The sequence below is a fragment of the Natator depressus genome, chromosome 15 (genome assembly GCF_965152275.1).
Source record: "Natator depressus isolate rNatDep1 chromosome 15, rNatDep2.hap1, whole genome shotgun sequence".
Taxonomy (NCBI): domain Eukaryota; kingdom Metazoa; phylum Chordata; order Testudines; family Cheloniidae; genus Natator; species Natator depressus.
In genome coordinates, this window is record NC_134248.1 from 22,939,561 (window position 1) to 22,958,993 (window position 19,433).

Below are 19,433 nucleotides of genomic sequence, written 5' to 3' on the forward strand. Positions count from 1 at the left end.
GTGACTGGGAAAAAGCTTGTCAAATCAAGGTTGTATTAATGTATTAGACCACTAATCTTGGCAAGTTAAATGAGGAGGGAGGAGGATAAAAGCTGAAATGCTATTGCAAATATTCAATCTTTTTTTGGGGCGGTGGATCACTGAAAAATATGAATGTGCTTTCAGGAACAAAGAAACATCGTTGACCTGATATCTGCGCTGGAGGCTTATCTGTCAATCGCACTCCTCACAATGGACTACAGCCTAAGGTCCTTACATGGTGGTTATTTTGGTGACCTCCCATTGGTGACAATGGAGTGAGAACATCAGGATTTTGCCCAGTATGCATTCAGCTGTTTGTCAACAAGTTACAGGTATTTAACAGAAATTCCCTACCTGCAGCTTGGAAGTTTCAAAGTGGCTCCTGGATCTCTTCTGAATCATTCCGTGCTCTCTTTTTGAAAAGCAGTGTATTTTAGTGACTAGGGCTCTGCTCTGGCACAAGAGAACTGCCACCGTTCTGTTGTGTGACCTCGGACGTGTCAGTTTATCTATGTGTTGCTTTTATCCCCTCACACACTCTGTCTTTGTCTTGTCTATCTAGATTATAAGTTCCTCTGGATAGGAGCAGCAAGGAGTCCGGTGGCACCTTAAAGACTAACAGCCATCTACTATCCAGCGTCTAGCAAATGTGATCCCAATGTCAGTAAGGGCCTCTAGGTGCTAAGTTAATAATCAGATACTATACAAAGATTCCAACTTTCTCTTCGGCACCATTTCAAATACCGGTGGTCAAACCCTCTCTACATGTGCTAACTACCATGGCAGAAGCTATCAATTATTGATTTCTAAATCAAATAAGATGCAGCAGCAGCATGTACCATGGAGCCAGGCAAAAAAATTTCTCTAAAACCTTTTTTGAAAAATGCAGATTTGACAACATCAAAACATTTTGCAAATTCATGTCAGTTTCCCAATAGTTTCAGCCAAAAAACAAAAAGAAAAAAAAATTCGGGAAAAGTTGAAATCTTTCACTTTGACGTTTTAGAAACAAAATGGTTCCAATTTGGCAGGGGGCCGGAGAGGGTGGCAAAAAGACTTGTGTTTTGACATTTCTGACCATTTTATTTTAAAAACAAAATTCCAAAACATTTTTAAAAGCTCCAAATCACAGGAAAATGTGTAGCTTGACCTGAAAAAAAATTTAAACTTTTTGATTTGCCTAAAACTTCTGAAACATTTTGATTTTAGTCAACCAAAAACTATTCCCCACCTCCCCTTCCCTATTTTTGGAACTGACAACGAACCAAACAATCTGTTATTTACACAGGTCTACTCAAGATTGCTGGGTCCTGTATCCTTCCATCTGTTATGCTGCAGTCCAGTGTGACCATGTCTTTATACTATCTGGAACAGGGTGACCTGCCTCTTTAAGAGCCATGAGGTCTTGGGCCAATTAGCCCCGCCCTAATCCACCTGTGCAGGGCATGGGACTTAAAAGGAGGAAAGCCAGGCAGTTGAATGCTGGCTGTAGAGGAGGGTACACAGGCTGCTCTGCTATGAGGCAAGGAGCTGGGAATTGGCTGAGGGCTGTGGCCTCCCACAGGCCCTTGGTAGGAGGATAGTCCTGATGCAGATGATGGGAGCCCAGGAGCTGGCAATGAGATAGAGGTGGGCTCCCATGGCAACAGCCTAAGGTAGGAGGCTAAAAGCTGGGCCCTGTAGAGCTGAATGAAGATGCTCTTCTTTTATTGGTTTCAGAGTAGCAGCCATGTTAATCTGTATTCGCAAAAAGAAAAGGAGGACTTGTGGCACCTTAGAGACTAACCAATTTATCTGAAAATAAGCTTTTGTGTTTCAGACTTGGACTAAGGGACTTTGTTCTCCTGGAAGGTGTTGAACATTTTAATGAAGTGCCTTGGCCAGAAGGCCATGTCACCTCTGTGCTGGGAGTAGGCTGAAGATCATTGTGGGGAAATTAAGGCAGACCATTGCAACGCTGGGTCTTGCTGCGAGGGGTCACTCCGAGATGGTGAGTCTTGTAATGCTATCCAACTGGATGTGGATATGTCAGGAATGTTAATTCTCTTGAGTACACTGCTAGTTCTCCCGGAGCAGCAGCACATGGATACTTAGCACAGATGCTTTGGTAATTATGATACATTGAGACTTCTGAACTCAGTAGCCCTAAAGCCTGCAACTCCAGTTGTGTGGCAGTATACAGTTAACAATGAGGAGTCCAGTGGCACCCTAAAGACGAACAGATTTATTTGGCTATAAGCTTTTGTGGGTAAAGCCATGCATCTGAAGAAGTGGTTTTTTTACCCACGAAAGCTTATGCCCAAATAAATCTGTTAGTCTTTAAGGTGCCACCAGACTCCTCATTGTTTTTGTGGATACAGACTAACACGGCTACCCCTCTGATAGTTAACAGTTGTAATACAAAACATAGTGATGCTTGCGCTCTTTGAATCTGTGTTTATTTAGGTGTATGGATTTATTAAACCTTTTGTTATATATAAATCTGGAGGGGAGATTCCTTTTGCAGTAAACATATGCTTTCCTTTTCTTCTTCCTTCAGGTAAGATTGGTTCTGTATTTGATCACACTTCTTACTGTCTTCACTCTTGTTTTCTCTCAACGTTGACCATCCAGCTTGGTTCTGTATTAGCCAATCAGGTTTGGCCAGTGCCATATCTTCGGTTGATAATTCAGACTTCTGTTTCCCATTCAGTTCCTGCAGCATGTGCCAGAATAGAGACTATCTGAATGTAGATTTATTAGATACCTATTCTGTTGTAATCTTGGCAGAGGCTAGAAATATGGCCAGTTATGGAAAATGTTAGGAAAATTTGTATGAAGTGATGAATAGAAGTTCCATGCAGCTCTAGGGACCTGTTGCCAATTCACCTCTTGGTTTTCCTCTGGGAGACTCTAGGTTTCAGAGTTAGGGGGAGGGTTGTTGTCTGCTTAAAGCAAGATACTAGGAGTTTGGGATTCCTGTTTCTGCTACTGTTTCACAGTGTGTCCTTTGGCAAGTCACTTAAACACACCATGTGTCTGTTTCCAGATAAAATGAGCATGATAAACTTGCCTGTGTTGCAATAGGGACATGGTATTCTAGTGGCTGGGGTCTTTATCGGAGTTCGTCATTCAAAAGTATTGTACTTTCATTGGCTTTATGTTCCCCCTTGCATAGCAGTTTGCTGGCTCTTTTTCTCATCCAGGTGATCAGTGACCCACTGCTACACGCTTTGATTCTATGAGATTGAACTCACCTTGACCTGTTTGTCTCCCCACTCCAGACAGTCAGAAGGGTCCTGAGGTTCCTCTGGGGCCTTGGCTTCTGAGATATGGTTGACTAATAGAGCCATGGCTCTCTGGACAGAAGTGTCTGTCCACACAGCATTATGAGTAATACACTGAGCCAAACAAGCTTCAATATGTCACTTCAATATGTCCATGGCTTCCAGGTAACATGGCTGAGTCAGCCCCAGGATACCTGATTACACAGGGGATAGAGTGCCAACAAGTTGGGAACATAGAGTGATACAGGCAAAGTGTGGACAACTAGAAGAGTGATTGTCCACATAACTAATCTGTGAATTTTAGCTGCGCAAGGACCATGCTTTTTGAAAGCCATGCCACCCCTGAGTTAGTGGCAGAGTTAAAAGCTGGGCCTAGGAGTGATTGGCACTGCGGTGTGATTTTTTTTTTTTTCCCCTTAGTATGAGTTTGCTAACTGAAGATGATGAGTCTGTGTGGGTTGTTTTTTTTTCCTGAGGCTCAAGATGTGAAAATGTGTCTGATGTCTTTCATTTCCACCTATTGAAAATGCTTTAAAAGAAAAGAAATAAACAGATGGCACTCATTAGCGCAAGAGTGCTTTAATCTTTTGCACATTTTAAATTTTATTTTCCTTTCAACGTTCGTAAGTAAATTGGTATAAAATTAAGACTTCACCAGAGCAATTGAGTTTCACACATTTCAAGCCATGAAAGGGGAGGTGGACTCAGTCCAAATTTTGACAACTGATGCAATCCTGGCATTGCAATTATCTATTATGACCAACAAATATATTCTAAGTAGATAGAATGCATTGAGCTCAGTCTTACACATCTTACTCAAGTAAAACTCCTTTGAAAGCCCAGTACAAGACTGTGTCTTTTGCTTCTACTATTCATCCAAGTAATTTTCATTTTAAACTGGAAAAAATAAACACTTCATTTTAAGGAATGCATGCAAGTCACTGTGGATCAAATTTTCAAACCGGGACATTCTACCAAAGTCAATGGAAGTGCAGCATTTTACACAATAGAAAATCTGGGCCAATATATGCATGCTATGGAACTCTGGGGTCAAAGAAGTTAGATGAGATCTGAAGTTGGACTTTAGCATTACTTGGGTGAATCATACTGTAACCCACTCATGAAGGGGTATTCCAGTTTCCCCTTTATACCAGTCTGCAAAGGTTATGAGTTGCTACTGTTCTCAGCTACAGAATCAGGGCTCCTTAGCTTACTATGTAGCAGCTTGTGCTCTGAGGTCCTGGAGTTCAGTCCCTGGTATGGTGGCCAAAGAAAAATACAAACCAGACTGGACAAGGCAATGATCCCCAAGACACCGAAAGGACATTTCTCCCCTAGCAGTGGTGGAATGGGTTGCATTTCTTGTCCAAGTGATTTCTAAATCACAGGCCAGGGGAGATATGTTTGAGGACTAGATGAACATGGCAAGCATGAATGCAAGTTATGTCACTCAGTTTGCTGAAAGGACTTTTTTACAGGCAAAAGGAAACCATGATGTTTCTGATACTTTTTACATCATAAAGAAGCAATAAATATTTCAAAGGTTTTCTTAAGGGCTTGTTTTCTTTTTCTTTTTTTTATCATAGAAATTAAGGTCATGTCTGCCCTGTTTATTCAGGGAGATACAATGGAAAAGTGGTAATCTAATAGGATTACAACATGACAAAATGAAATCCCAGTAACTGACCAGAGAAGGGACTGTTAGTCTGATTTTTTCAAATTTAGAGCTGGGTTTTCTATTTTGCAGGAAATTCTGGGCTTTTGACATTCATTTCTGTTCCAAAATGGAAGAAAAACAAAATGCTGTGGAAAGATATTCCACAAAATGAAATCTCCCCTTCTCCCCCACCCGCCCTGCAAATAGTTAGGGGTCAATCAACAGGTTTTGTTTCAATACAATTTAATAATTTCATTCAGATTTCAACCTTTAATTTATTTTTAAAATAGAAAATCAGTTTTGTTTTGAAAGGTTGTTTCAAAATGAAAAAATCGAAACATTCCATTCTGTAATACTTTAATTTTGGTTTTTAAAACAAAACATTGTCAACATCTCAACGTGTTTTTGAACCTTTTTGATTTTGACAAAAAATTGCATTTTTCGTTTATAAACCACTTTGATAAATTCCTGACTAGCTCTCTTTAAAACAGTTCAAGCCAGATTCTCTGGACCAGCCAAGCTGTGCTCTCTGAGGGCTGGTGTGGGAGGGAGACTTTGCCACTGGTAGCAGGTACGTTCTCAGTGCAGGTTAGAAGGAGCCAGTTCCATCTACTTCTCCCAGTAATACAAATAATTTAAAATTGATATTGGTAAGAATTCACGTCTGACGCTTTCCTTTTAAGAGATCTTAATGGAATCAATTTGGGCCATATCATGATAACACTTTAAGACTGATCTTGTACTTCATATTTCTACAATTTCTCAAGTTCAATGGGACCATGTACGTGAGTAAGGACTACTTGCCTGAGCAAAGTTTGACAAATGGGGCCCTTACTCACGAGCATGTTAGGAAGCTCTCTTTTATTTTCCAGCTGAGATATTTCTTGAAGGAATCAAGCTGAATTATTGCAGTGACAAGTTAATTATGTGCCAGCATTCTTGTATGAAAAGTAATAATTTCCCATATAAAGCAGTCACACACGATGCCAAATAATCTGAATATCTTTAACTGAATATCAGCCATATACCCGTGTATTTAAAATAACAAATACTGTCTGCTCCCTTATAACTGATGTATTTGAATATAAATGTGGAAGGCCATATTTCCGGATGCCACCTTATAATAATGAAGCTCTGTACCATTGCATTCATAGTGCTTGCTCAATGCTGCATCTCATTAATAGTTGCCAGAACATTCACAGTGGAGATAGAAAGTTTAGAATGAGAGGGGTGACTGGGACTTTAATCAGGGTAAACTGGAACTCCATATTATCCGAGATATAAGGAGTGTAAAGAAGTTAGCCGGGGCTCGTCCCCCTCCGGGGCGGCGGGGAGCCACACCGCCTCACTACACACTGTTGATGTCTTGGGGGAATTAGCCTGGCCGTGGGAGTCTCCCTCGGCGGCCCTTGCGGCAACTGCAAGAAAGCACAGTAAGCCTGGGCCCTAGGTCAGGGCGGGGCAACAGTGAGTCAGGCCCTCAGGCAGGGCTGAGCCGTGACAGTACAAATAGCATCAATAAGCCCAGGCCCTGGGTCAGGGCGGGGTGACAACAAGTCAGGCGCTCAGGCCCTCAGGCAAGGGCTGAGCAGTAGCAATGAGCCCAGGCCCTTGGTCAGGGGCTGAGCAGTCGCAGTACCAATAATAGGCCCAAGCCTCCAAGGGACCTGGCAGAGGGGGAGACGGCCACCCGTGAGTTGGGTGGCAGGGGGGACGCAGGCCCTCCCGCTCCACTGCGTCCCAGCCCGGGGCCCTAGCAGCGGCAGAAGACCAGCTGCTGAGTCAGTGGGGATCCCGGCCGCAACACACTGACATGGGCTCTGGCAGTGCTGCAGCCAGAGTAGGGTCGGCTGCCCCCGGGCTATTTCCAGACTCCCCCTCTTGTGGTATCTGGGTCACAGTGGTGTCCTCCGGGGGGTCCAGCACCATGGGTTCCTCCGGGTAGGTGGCGAAAGGCAGGCCCAGCAACTCCTCCGGGTCGCGGGCGTGGGGCAGGCCCGGCAACTCCTCCGGGTCGCGGGCGTGGGGCAGGTCGGAGGCATCTGGCCTCCCCGGCGGCTGTCTTCTCAGTGAGTTCTGAGGTCGAGTCTTTATACTTCTGGGGCGCCTCCTGACCCTCTAAGGGGAGGGCTCAGAGCTCCCTAGCTCTGCCCACTCTGGTGCCCGGAAGGGCTCATCCCTCTCCGGGGCGGCGGGGAGCCACACCGCCTCACTACAGGAGGAAGGATAAAAGTAACAATGGCTGATTGTGTGATTGTTCAAAGGCAAGGGACCATCTTTCTTCTACTGCTGTAGTCATCATAAGTAGAGCTGGGTGAATTTTTTTCTGGCAATTTTTTTTTTTGCCAAAAATGAATTTTTTGGAGGTCCAAAACTATTTGCTGAATTTGGGTTGAAACATTTCAGATGATTCAAAATGAACTTTTTTTTTAGTTTTTGATTTGACAAAAAATATTATTTCTGTATCAGTTGGGGAGGTGGGGTTTTTTTTGTTTTGTTTTGGCTTCTGAACCAAAAAATTCCAGCTGTAATCATAATAGGGCCTGATTCTTTTCAACTTCTTTGTCCCTTGTGCGGTCATTTTTATGAGTTGAAAGTGGGTGTAGAATTCTACTATTCTGTTTTGGTAGCAAGGTATGTGAAAATGGCTTTGCAGAAAACGAAGCCACCTGAGAATTCTTTCAAAGATTGCCTAAGCTTTGGCTGTTTTAAGTGCAGTTTATATGATGATTTATATGCTATATGCCAGATCTTCATCTGGGGTAAATCAACATAGCTTTATTGAAGCTATGCCAGTTTACACCACCTGAGGATCTGGGATGGGGGTCTGCCTACACAGAAATAAGAAAATTTAGCTTGTCCAGTGAAGCATACTCAGTATGTTGATTTCTGAATAAGCATGTTTATTAATGCTTGAAGGTTACTTATCTGTTGCTCTAAGGGAAAAAAATACTACAGAGGGTCTCATCTTGATCTCACATCAGTTTTGTACTTCCACTGACTTTAATGAAGTTGCTCCTCATTTATAGCAATGTAAGTTAGACCAGAATTAGGCTCCCTGACTTTTTTTCTATGCAGTGCCTTGTTGAGTTGAAAACTACATAACCAAATTCCAGCAGCATGTTATCAGATTTTAGGAAGGCAGATAAAAAGGCACTCCCGAGAGTAGAAATCCCCTTGAGCTGGGGAGAGAATAGAGAAAGGCAATTATGAGAACTGCATGCTGTTTTATCAAGAGCAAACATTAGAAGAACTCCACTGAAATAAACTTGCCATAGCATTACAATTTCAACACCGCCTGTAGATTATGCCAGGGGCTCAGATCCTGAAAAGCAAATAGAAAAAGAGGGAAGAGATAAATGAGGAACTTTAAAAATAAAAATTCCAATTAAAAGTATTGACTTTTCATTTTATATGAAAGATTGAGGATATTTTTAATGTCCTTTTACTGTTTGTCAAATTACCACAGGTGGCAAATGGGAAGGAAACCTGTTCTTTCCTGCTAGAAGAGTACAAGCTCGGTAGTTCAGGAAAAGGCGACAGGGACAATAACATCTAATCTAAAACCCTTAAGTGAGATGACTTTTATGAAGGCCTCCCAACAAAAATCTGTGAGAGTACCAATCATACTGTTTATAGAGATTTATGGACGATCTTTGAAAGGAACATAAACCTTACGTCCAAATGGAAGCCAAGCATGCATATCTGAGGGCAAAATTTGCCCATAAATTATGGGCACTGCCAAGGTATTTTCTAAATTTTATTCACTTCAGTCTTCAACATGGAAGATGGATGCCCAGGGATCTAATCTAGCCATTATTAGCTAATATCCTAAATAGTGAAAGGGAGTGAACAATTGGTGGCAAAGTTGTGGATGACAATTATTTAGGCCAGACAAGCCTGGAGGGGATTGTGAAGAATTCCAAACTGACTTAACTGGGTGATTGATTGGGCAACATAGTGGCAGATGAAATTCATTGTAGGCAAGCGTTCTTCCACATTAATCATACACACTGGTGACTTCTAAATTAATTGTAACCGCTCAGGAAAAGACCCACACATCACTGGGTGGACATCTCAGTGAAGACGTATGCAGTACTGCATAAAAAAAAGAAAGCCAACAATGTGTTGGATTCTATTCAGAAAAAAATACAAAATACTGAAAATATCATAATGCGCTCATTGTTTCGATGCTGTGTTCAGTCCTGGTCACTCCTTTTGAAAAGATACAGCAAAAATTGAAAAGACTCAGACTATCAATGCAAATCACGGAATCAAAGAAATGTGGGATTGGAAGGGAGCAGCAAAAAGGCAAGATGCCTCCCAGAGCTCCTGCGGGGGGCAACCTTACTGCAGGGCTGTCGCTACGGGCTGCAGTCCAGCCCTATGCATCTTCTGGCCTCGGATAGTTACGGTGTTCTTTAAAACCAAGAAGTGAATTGCCCTGCTCATCCTTAACTGGCAGCTCTAACTGTTGACGTCATTCGATAGGCAATATGTTCTAGGACAGTATTTGTTGTAATGCCCAGTCAATATCCTGGAGGAGGGGCGGCTGAATCCAATGGGGAGGAAATATTTGTTCTACACCTGGAAAATCTATAATGAAATCCTATCTCTTTTCTTTTGACTATACTATGCTATGTACTCTATGCATTCTCAGTGTGCATAGGGGTTTTTGTCAATTTCAACTGAACAGCAACAAACCAGTGTATTAAAGCAACATAATTTGGTAGGTCCACTTTAACAGTGGCTCGAGTCCCAGCTCAGACATGGCATCTGTAATCATTTTGAGCTGGAGGGTGTGATTATCCACTGTAGATAGAAATGTTCTACTGACTGAATCAAATGCATTTAACTCAGCCAGCAAAGTTATTGTTTGGAGGCCAAAATGTCTCCAGTTCATATCCTAGGTCTTGTTTCTGTTATTATATGTGTTTGATATTAATTTCTGCCTTTGAGTAACAAAATCCTTCCAGCGCTATAAGAAGATAGGAGAAATGTCTATGGAGGTCTCCCTTGGCATAGCATTTTGGCACCAGCAAAACAAATATTGCGGGTTTTAAGTTAAGTCCCATACCTGATCCAGTAAATGATAGACGCTTCCCAGTTATCATCGGGGAGGTGAAGTTTTTTTCTTCATTGTATTCCCCCATTTCCCCCACCCCCCATTTCTTTGTGTCACACAGTAGCAAAAGTAAAAACCTTTAGGAACCCAAACATTCATTATGATGCACATAACATTTATATGAGAGAAGTAGCTCTCTCTAGTGGTGCCTCCTATGTCAATTTAATCCAAACATAAATACAGATCTTTGCTTCAGGAGTCAGTAAACTGAAACAGTAAAACAGTCAAACCAAACACAGGAACAGCCTCTGTGATTTATATTTACTTTGCTCATACTTTAATACTTAGAGAAATGCATTATAGTCGTCATTGCCTTTTATCTCAGCCATAGCATGGAAAATTACCTTCCACTGTCACATTTATAAAATACTTTCTGAATGTTTATCACCCATCGACGATTGTCACAAGGACAGCGTGGTTCTTTTAACAGCTACTCATGTTACTTGAGTAATTTATGGTACACACGGCCAAAAAGTGGGAGAGAAGAAAAAGAGAGACAATATAATTGATGCTGTTACTTTGCCCTAATAGAGAGGCTATCATTGCAGGATCACAAAGCTCCCTGGAAGCATTAAGACTTGTCAAATACCATTGCATATATGGATAAACAGAGGCACGGAAAAGTTGAATGACTTACTCAAGCTCACAAAGCTAATCAGTTGCAGAGCCAGGGATAGTACCACAGAGGCCTGACTCTTGGTTCCCAGCTCTTCCCTTAAACAGAGTATAGCACTTTTGTCTCCCAGTGTTACTGGAATAAGCACTTAGGTTTTCCAGTCATTTTTATAGGTACTAACTTACAAATCTGGCCTTAAGAAAAGTTCAACTTCTGAAATTCAAAGCTAATTCTTTGGCAACTCTCAGCCATGCGCACACCCTTCTAGCTGTGTTGTTGTATAGCTGTCAACAAGCCAGAGGGCCCCTGTGAGGGCTCATAGAACAGTCATGCAAATCTGAACACAAAAAAAGGATTGAGGGCAAAGGGCACTTGAATGAATGCTCCCTCTCCTCCCACTAGCCTCCATGGGAAGGGAGCCAGTTAATTTATTTAGAATAAAAGGATTTCAGCCAGCTGGATAGTGGCACTTGGCTGCCCTTGCAGGGCCTCCTTGGCATTTACTCTAGCTACAGGGTAACAAAGCAATTGGAAGCTGGATAGGTGGCCATGGAGGTCCACGATTTGTGTAGCATGAATTAGGAATAAAATTCCTTGTTGGGAAAGGAGGTTCAATACAGCAAAGTCTGCAGGATGGGGACCGTAATGTGCTTAAGCCAGATCCTCTAGCTCAGCAACCTGCACTTGGGGCAAGATAATACTTAGTCCTGCCTTGAGTGCAGGGGACTGGACTAGATGACCTCTCCAGGTCCCTTCCAGTTCTATGATTCTATGATACTATGAAAATTGGAAGTGAGGTGGGGGAGGGCAGCTGGATCCTGTCCAATCTGCACTGGCCTGGATCCCTGACACAAGTCAGAATACTCAGTGGGCCCCTTAACTTCTGCTGGTTGCCCACGGCCCCTAAGGGGCTATTCCAGCAGCCCAGCCTCACCAGGACGTAGTGCCGCATGCCCTTCCTCCTGGACACCTGCCCTGCAGCAGGGGTGGCGGAGGAATCGTTACCACTAATGCAGGGGAAATTCTTAAGGGGCTAGTTGGGCTGCTTTGTGCCCCTAAAGCTGTGTTGAGCAAGCTGGTCTTCCCTCATTAGGCTCTCTCTGTGGGTTAGGCCTGTCCACACAGTAGAAACAGTTAAGGTTTCTGCAGTCAGGTAATTTTTTCCTCGGTTAACCATTCAACAGGCCACAAAGATGAGAGTCACACTCTGGTATGACTCATAAGGCTACATTTCTTCGTGGGTTAACAGAGTAAGTCCATTCCATGCTTCCCTGTGCTTTGGACATGTGAGCTTGTCGCATGAAAACAACAACTAAGATCTTTTTATGTGTCTGATAAGGGATATTAGGGGTTCAGTTCATAGAAGCACTTAAACGATCCGTGTCTTCTGGGTGTGGCCATCTGTGCTGGAAAGTTCTGAGAACTGTCTGTCTTGTGAGGTTTTAGCTCATCTATTGCTGACCCCAGGGCTGCAGGCCAAGAAAATGCAGAGACAGCAGGCCTCCACAGATATTATGGCAATGGCTACATGAAAGACATATTTGACACATCTGGGCCCCCATTTTCAAATGTATTCCAGCACATGCACACTTTATTGCATGCCTGTTTGAAAGCACAGGCCATAAAATGCAAAATTCTAAGTTGGGGGGACTGTATCCTATAAGTGTGGGTTATTATGAGCTCACAGTTACTTTCAGTAAGTCACTTCCCTTCATGCCTCAGCTAACGCCATCAGTTGGGAATGAATAAAAATGAAAAGAAGATTATCTCTTGGATACTGAGGGAAACACACATGTAAAAAGTACTTTGGCATCCAGGGAACAGAGCTGTAACCTTGCTCATGTCCCTCCCAGAAACATACCTCTTCTTAGTTCAGGAAGCACTGCCAGCAACTACAGCTGTCATGTTCATGTACTGGCTACAGAACTTGCTGATACACACCAGATGTGTCTTTCATAAGATCTTTTACTGCTGTGCCAGGTATGGCTGAACTTATCTTAAATAGGGTTTTTTACATGGTGCCACCTAATGGCTGAACATATGTTATGGTTCAGCATTGTCTCTTAAGTTGATTTGTCCTGGATCTCCTTTCCAAAGTCAAATATCATCAAATCCTCTGACAAGTTCTTCCACCTTCCTCACTAGGCCCATCATGACTGCCACTCTGCCTCTGAGAGAGAAGGATGTCGGTCTTTGGTCACATACACTCTTTTGCCTTTGTAAGTTGCTTCTGTGGTGACCCACAGTTCAGAATACCTCCAGGGCCAGTCAGAGTTGTGTCAGGTAATTTCAGCTCTGGGAGGGGCTGAAGGTGATTGTAAATTCCTTCTGAGATGACTGTGACATCTGCTCTTGAGTCAATTTTAAAGTCAATAGTCTACCCATGAATATTCAGTTTCATTCTCCAAGCACACTCTGTGTCATCACATGCGACAAATCCCAGAAACAATGGCTCTTGATTGTCTGTAATATGAGTCAACGCCCTGACTGCTTTGGTGGGGAAAACAGCTGCAAAATGTCCATATTTCATTCATGTATTACACCATGAGCCTTTGACTGCATGTGCATTATCTCTTGGGATATGACTTTTTCCTCACCTTGTGCATGTAGGCTGGACTTTGTCCCTCTTAGCCAGGGAGTTCTCTCTCCTTGCCTCAGGGGTTGTGATGATGATGATTTTCAAGTGTCTGCTGACAGTTTCTAAGCTAGTTTCAGGTTTTTCAAGTTTGTCAAGTTTCTGTAGGTTTTGCTGTTTCACCAGTTCATCCTGTTTTACTCTTTGGCTATCTCTGGCTATGGTTAAATCTCTCTTCAATTGTAGCTGTTGTGAAAGGCTTTTATCTGTTAACCCAATAACCAGCCTGTCCGTGATATTTTCATGTTCCCAAAATCACAGTTTTCATCCAGTGTATGCAGAGCTCTTTTGAAACATTCAACATTTTCCCCTGGTCCTTCAATTCTCTGATAAAAACATGCTGTTTTGTAAACCATATTTCTCTGAGGTATAAAGTATGCATCAAACATAGCCAGAACCTTTTCTTCATCGTCTTTGTGACTGTCTTCAGTAAAGCCAGAAGATTTAAAGATCTGCTCTGCTGGGCTTCCCTATCACATAAATTAAAGAAGATACCTGCCTAGCTCCAGTTTCTTTGTGGAGTTTGGCAGCAATGCAAAATCTTGCAACATATTATTTTCAGTTTGTACATTCTGAACTTTTGTCAAAGCTAAAGTTCTCTGGGGCATTGAAAAGTGGCATGTTGATGAGATCCTGAAACTTTTCTTGCTTTGCTCCTTCTATTTGCAAGCTTTGGTGCTGTTTTCCTTCTGTTTTTGTTCTTAGTTTACTTCTGACACCATGTCATGTCCCTGTACCAGATGTGGACTGGCTATAGAGCTTGCTTATACACCAGATATGTTCATTCATCAGATCCTCTAATGCTGTGCCCAATATGGCTAGGGTTAGTTTCCATAAGGTATTTTATACCCAGTGACACCTAGCGACTGAACAATATAATAGAATTTAGCATTCCATAACAATAGCCATTACCAGGCTTCTTTGCACTCTCCATCTCTAGGAGACATTCTGCAAGCCAAAGCAATGATTCCTTCCAGCTGTGCATGAACTGGGGAGAGCAACTATTGTGGGAAGTGGCTGCAGAAGTGGCCGCAAAAGTCTCGCGCTGTCTTGGATTGGAGAGCTCTATAGCTGCTCAGTAGAGCAGAGAGCTGGAACCTGCAGCAAATAGGAGGTTCTGGTTTCTGTGGTGTTTGATGCATATAAAGGAAGCAGAAAATTACTGAATTGTTGAATATTCAGTACAGGGGCTCCTTGCTTTAGTGAGAAGAGTGACAAAGCATGGGCATTTTTTTATCAGGTATTGTCACAATTACTTTTGTTTCTTAAAACTGGTTGATATATTCAAGGTCACTACTCACACTGTATTGATTTCTTGCCTGGGGATTTAGAACCTAAATGATGGAATGTGGTGCAAACTGATAATTTTTTAAAAAAATTATTACGTCACGGTGCACCTTACCTGTTAACATTTACTAAACAGTGAATGCATCACAACCATACAGTACTTGGGCTCCAGCCAGTAATTCCTGCAATTCATCTAGCAAGATTCTGTTACAGCTTCCTTCAGATGAAAGACTGCATCTTAAAAAATCCTTCCTCATGGACTCTTGCATCTACTTTGATAATCTATGTTGATCTTTGCAACGATGATAAACATGATGAGCCAGATCCTTAGCTGGTGTAAATCAGCATTGTTCCATTGATTCCAGTGGAGTCGCTCTAATTTATACCAGCTGAGGACTTGGCCTAAAGCACCATTTCCATCCTCTCTGCCAATACATTGGTAATCTATGAACTTTTCTTGGTGCTGCAGAATTAACTGATATGAAAGGGGTAGTAGCACGTTGCTCCATCCTTTCCCAGCCCAGCATGGGAGCTCTGGGAGGCTTTTTGCAAGTCAAACAGCAATTTAAGCTCTACACAAGCCATGCTTCAGTGTTGCAGCACCAACAAATTATGGCATCAAATTATGGCATCTATTCCACCCCCACCCTCCCATTCCCCATTGAAGGTGGGTATGAGAGGCTGAACCAGAGCAAAGCCCCCCTTCTCTCCCCCCCCCCCCCAAAAAAAATCAACTTGGCTATATTTGAATTTTTAAACCAATTTGTTTCAACCAAAGTTGAGTTAACTTTCTGTGATTATTCTACCAACTGGATTTGTTGGTAAGAATATTTATGGGCACAGGAAAGTTTTAAGAAAATATTGGAGAATATGTGAATAAAAAATGTTGCATTCCTAATCACAAGAATTAACTCAGAATTGGGTTTCTGTCACTATGCTGAGTTATCCAGTCATGGGAATGCAAATATACCATGTGACCTATGTGGTCAATCAAATCTAGCTTTAATTTTGAATGTCAACAGTGACTGGCTTGTTGCTAAGACACTAACGATCAAGAATTATTTATTGAATTGCTTTGAAGATAGATGCATGTTTTTACTTTGCGATCTGTCCACAATAGAATCCGCAAACTGAAAATGAGGCAAAATCAATTAAACAATTGGCCCTATTGTTTGCCCAGCTGTGGTCTTCATTTCCTTTTTCATCTGCTTTTTGGCTGCCTGTTTCTACATTTGGAACAGTATCCAGACATCAAGTAGCTCAGAGGAAGTGTTGATTTTGACTACCAGGATTACCGTAGCATGAAGTTAAGTGTGTATCCCTGTGCAGTTTGTGTGATGACGTTATTAATGGATAACTGGATTTAGGCAATCCACTATCACAAGGTGCTTTACTTCCTAGAAATGTTTGCATATACTTACATAGTTTTCTTTCATTCACATTTCTTCAGCCAGTCCTCTTGTTGCTAGTTAGCACAACAAAAGTGATCAAAGATTGTAAGATCATAGAATATCAGGGTTGGAAGGGACCTCAGGAAGTCATCTAGTCCAACCCACACCTCAAAGCAGGACCAATCCCCCAATTTTTGCCCCAGATCCCTAAATGGCCCCCTCAAGGATTGAACTCTCAACCCTGGGTTTAGCAGGCCAATGCTCAAACCACTGAGCATTCACTTCTGCTTGGCTTTGTGTTGCATTCATACATCCAATAAGAATCCATCAGTCACAGTTGTGCAATCCTTAAATGCTTAAAATGTGCAGATTTCATTAAACAATGGCTGCACGATGAATGAATAGGGTATAATTTAGTGAGATGAGCTGGGCTGGGTTTTAGATGCTCATCATATTTAAAGCAATAAGCGATGTCAAAATAACTGAAATATGCTACACCAGTGAGGTGATGCTATTGTGAGCAAGATAATGACTCCTACGTAATGTTCTACAGGTATATATTTAATAATGGGCAGATGAGAATAATGCTTTTAATTTTACATAATGTTGACTGACAGGTTGGAACGCTCAAGATACTTAACAGACAGAGCTGTTATCTGCTGTTTTAAAAGCTGGTAGAAAAAAATACCCAAACGCATTCGTGTAACTATTATTATTCTTCGCATTCAACTTATTTCAGAACGTCTTCCAAATATTTTCAAGCTGAATCCTAATGATGGTGAACTTCCTGGGCCTGTTTTCCTACAGCTTGTGTGCAAAACAATGTTGCCATGTCTGAAATACATTAGAGCCAAATCAGAATTTGCTAATGTATTTCTAGGAGCAGCCAAAATTTCTCCCCACCTCCTTGTCTGAATATTTATTCAGATGCCAAGAGAGGAATGGTGTAAAAAAGTTTCTCTATGGTGAAAGTTCGGAACAAAGACTTTAGGCTGATATTCCAAGACATGAACCAAGATTTTCCAAGGAACTAGAGATTTGGGGTGCTTGGATTTTTGTGTGCCCAGCTGGAGACACCTTAACAGGGGCTGACTTTCAGAAAGTGTAGAGAACCCAGCCGGTGAAAATCAGGACTCTTTATGGTGTCTCGCGCAGAATATTGAGCCTTCCAAAATCACAAGTCACTTGTTTACTACTCCACGAGTTACCATAGGGTTTACTACTCAGGAGTTACCATAGGGTTAACTGGGTTCCCCAGAGTATTAAGGAATGGAGCACCTCCCTTACAACTGTTTTGTAAGTAGGAGTCCCCCTGCCCCATTCTGTTGTAATGCAGTGGAATACAGCAGTAAGTTACCATCCTGTAGTCCTGTATGACGTGTTATTTTTTTGTTTAAACTGAGCAGTCCCTCTACAAAACATGGTCCCGCCCTAAGGCCCCAGTCCTGCAAGCTGATCCATGTGGGTGAATCTGTGCCCATGTGGAGCCTTGCTGAAGTTAACAGAGCTCAGTGCAGGTGCTGAGGTTTACTCCAAGGGATCAGCTTTCAGGATCAGGGCCAGAAGTGACATGAAGCGCATGCATGCTTATAGTGCCACAAATAAGGTATGATTATTCAATATCTTGACAGCCAAAGTAGTAGTTAATTTATATCATTTTCTTGTAGGTCCATCATTGTCTGAGTTAGTGCAGGCAAGCGCCTTTGTTCAGAGACAGGCAAAGAGGCAGCTACATCAGGCTAAAACAGGCTGTAGAAGCTGCTTCATGTGTTCAGAGCTCAGGAGCTTGATTCTGAGAGGTGCAGAGTGTCTGCTAAAGCCAAGGAGAGGCCTTCATTTCAGCCTAGTGATTAGAATATTGCCTAGGAGACAGTAGGGAGTACCTGTTTGCTCCTCCTACTGAGCACTCATTCAATCAGCCGTTCTGTTATGGTGAGGTGGCTGGGTTCTTGCAACGCTAAATGCAGTCCCAGAAACCATTTGGAAGGGAGATTCCCAGCTTTGCAGCTAATGGCCTGGCATTGCTTTTTGTCCTCACAGAATCCTTGAAATCACATACATTGTCCTGATTCTAATTTTCCAGTCATTTCAAATATTTATGAAATCCTCGTTGCCAGCAAGGGATGTCAATGTGATTTTCACTGATACCAGTGAAGCAATCAAAACTTTGACATTCCTGAGCAAACAATGATCCTGCTTGGTAAAGTTGGGGGTTTTATTCATTCTCTTCAGGGAAAACAAAATGCTCTCATGGCAACATACTCCAGTTTTTTCTTTCTCCCTCTTATCAGCCATTTTATCGTTAAAGAAAGTGTTTCAAAGATGTAAAGCGGGATGAGTGAACGATGCACATGGTGTTCATGAAGATAAACACTGCCAAGGCAGAATGGAAATTAAAGACTGTCATCAGAAGTGTCATTTTTATCACAGCAAGAACGTTTTCTTTAGCAATGTAATGGAAAGTCCTAACTTCAGATATTCAAACACGGCCTCGAAAATAAATTCCAATCATAGTACAGCAGTTAAGAGTAATTTGATTGCTGCTGACATGTGAATAGGAAATATTCATCATTAGCCAAGCCTGTTATCTTCATAATCAGCTTCTTTATATCATGATGCTGATACTCATTAGCTCTTCCTGCAGACACCTTTTCTACCATTCCCCTGGATGCATCTATTTTGATGGTACAGTTGAAACAAACCCTTGAGTGCAAATGCTTCTGGTTTCCAAACCTAAGCTGGAAACATTGGGAAAGCAAATTGGCAGAATTTGTTTTCAATAATGCTGTATTCTTAGGGGGACCCCACTTAGGAGGATGAGTAGTTTGGAAGGATTTGTTGGTCTCTGATTGTTAATTTTGAGGGTTGCTCATTTTTGTTGCTTGTGTAAATCAATAGAATGAATCAGGGTTTCATCTTAAAAGTCTCTTTGCTCACAGTAGGTCAGATGGATAAAAGAACCACTAAGCAGAGCAAAGCAACTATGACCCGCATACCACAAAAGAGAGAGGGAGAATGGCTACATCATGGTACAGTGTTAGACTCAATCGTCTTGTTGGCCAAGCAGTAGTGTTTGTACTGCACTTTGAAATGCAAAAGACTACGGAAGTACTAAGTATGGCAACAAACCTGGGACTTCTAGGTTCTCATGATGCTACATATCACAGCCACTCAGAGCTGTATGCTAAAGCCGGGGAGGGAGCTGAGAGCCTCCTGCTCTGGAGGTAGGGTGACCAAATAGCAAGTGTGAAAAATTGGGTCAGAGAGTGGGGGGTAATAGGCACCTATGTAAGAAAAAGCACCAAATATCTGGACTGTCCCTATAAAATCAGGACATCTGGTTACCCTATCTGAAAGCAAGCACAGGACTCTACCACTGGAGCAAAAAAAAAAACCCCTCCCTGTAAGCATATAGCAAATATATGGGCTATCGAG

General features: G+C 42.2%; 1 long non-coding RNA gene across 2 annotated transcripts in view; it reads left to right on the plus strand.

Moving 5' to 3' along the window:
• The first annotated feature begins 284 nt into the window (after positions 1-284).
• Positions 285-19,433, plus strand: part of LOC141999266 (uncharacterized) — a 124,201-nt gene continuing 105,052 nt past the window's right edge. For both annotated transcript variants that reach the window (XR_012641987.1, XR_012641985.1), the window contains exon 1: positions 285-353. This is a non-coding gene — a long non-coding RNA (uncharacterized LOC141999266). The remainder of the gene's footprint in view (positions 354-19,433) is intronic.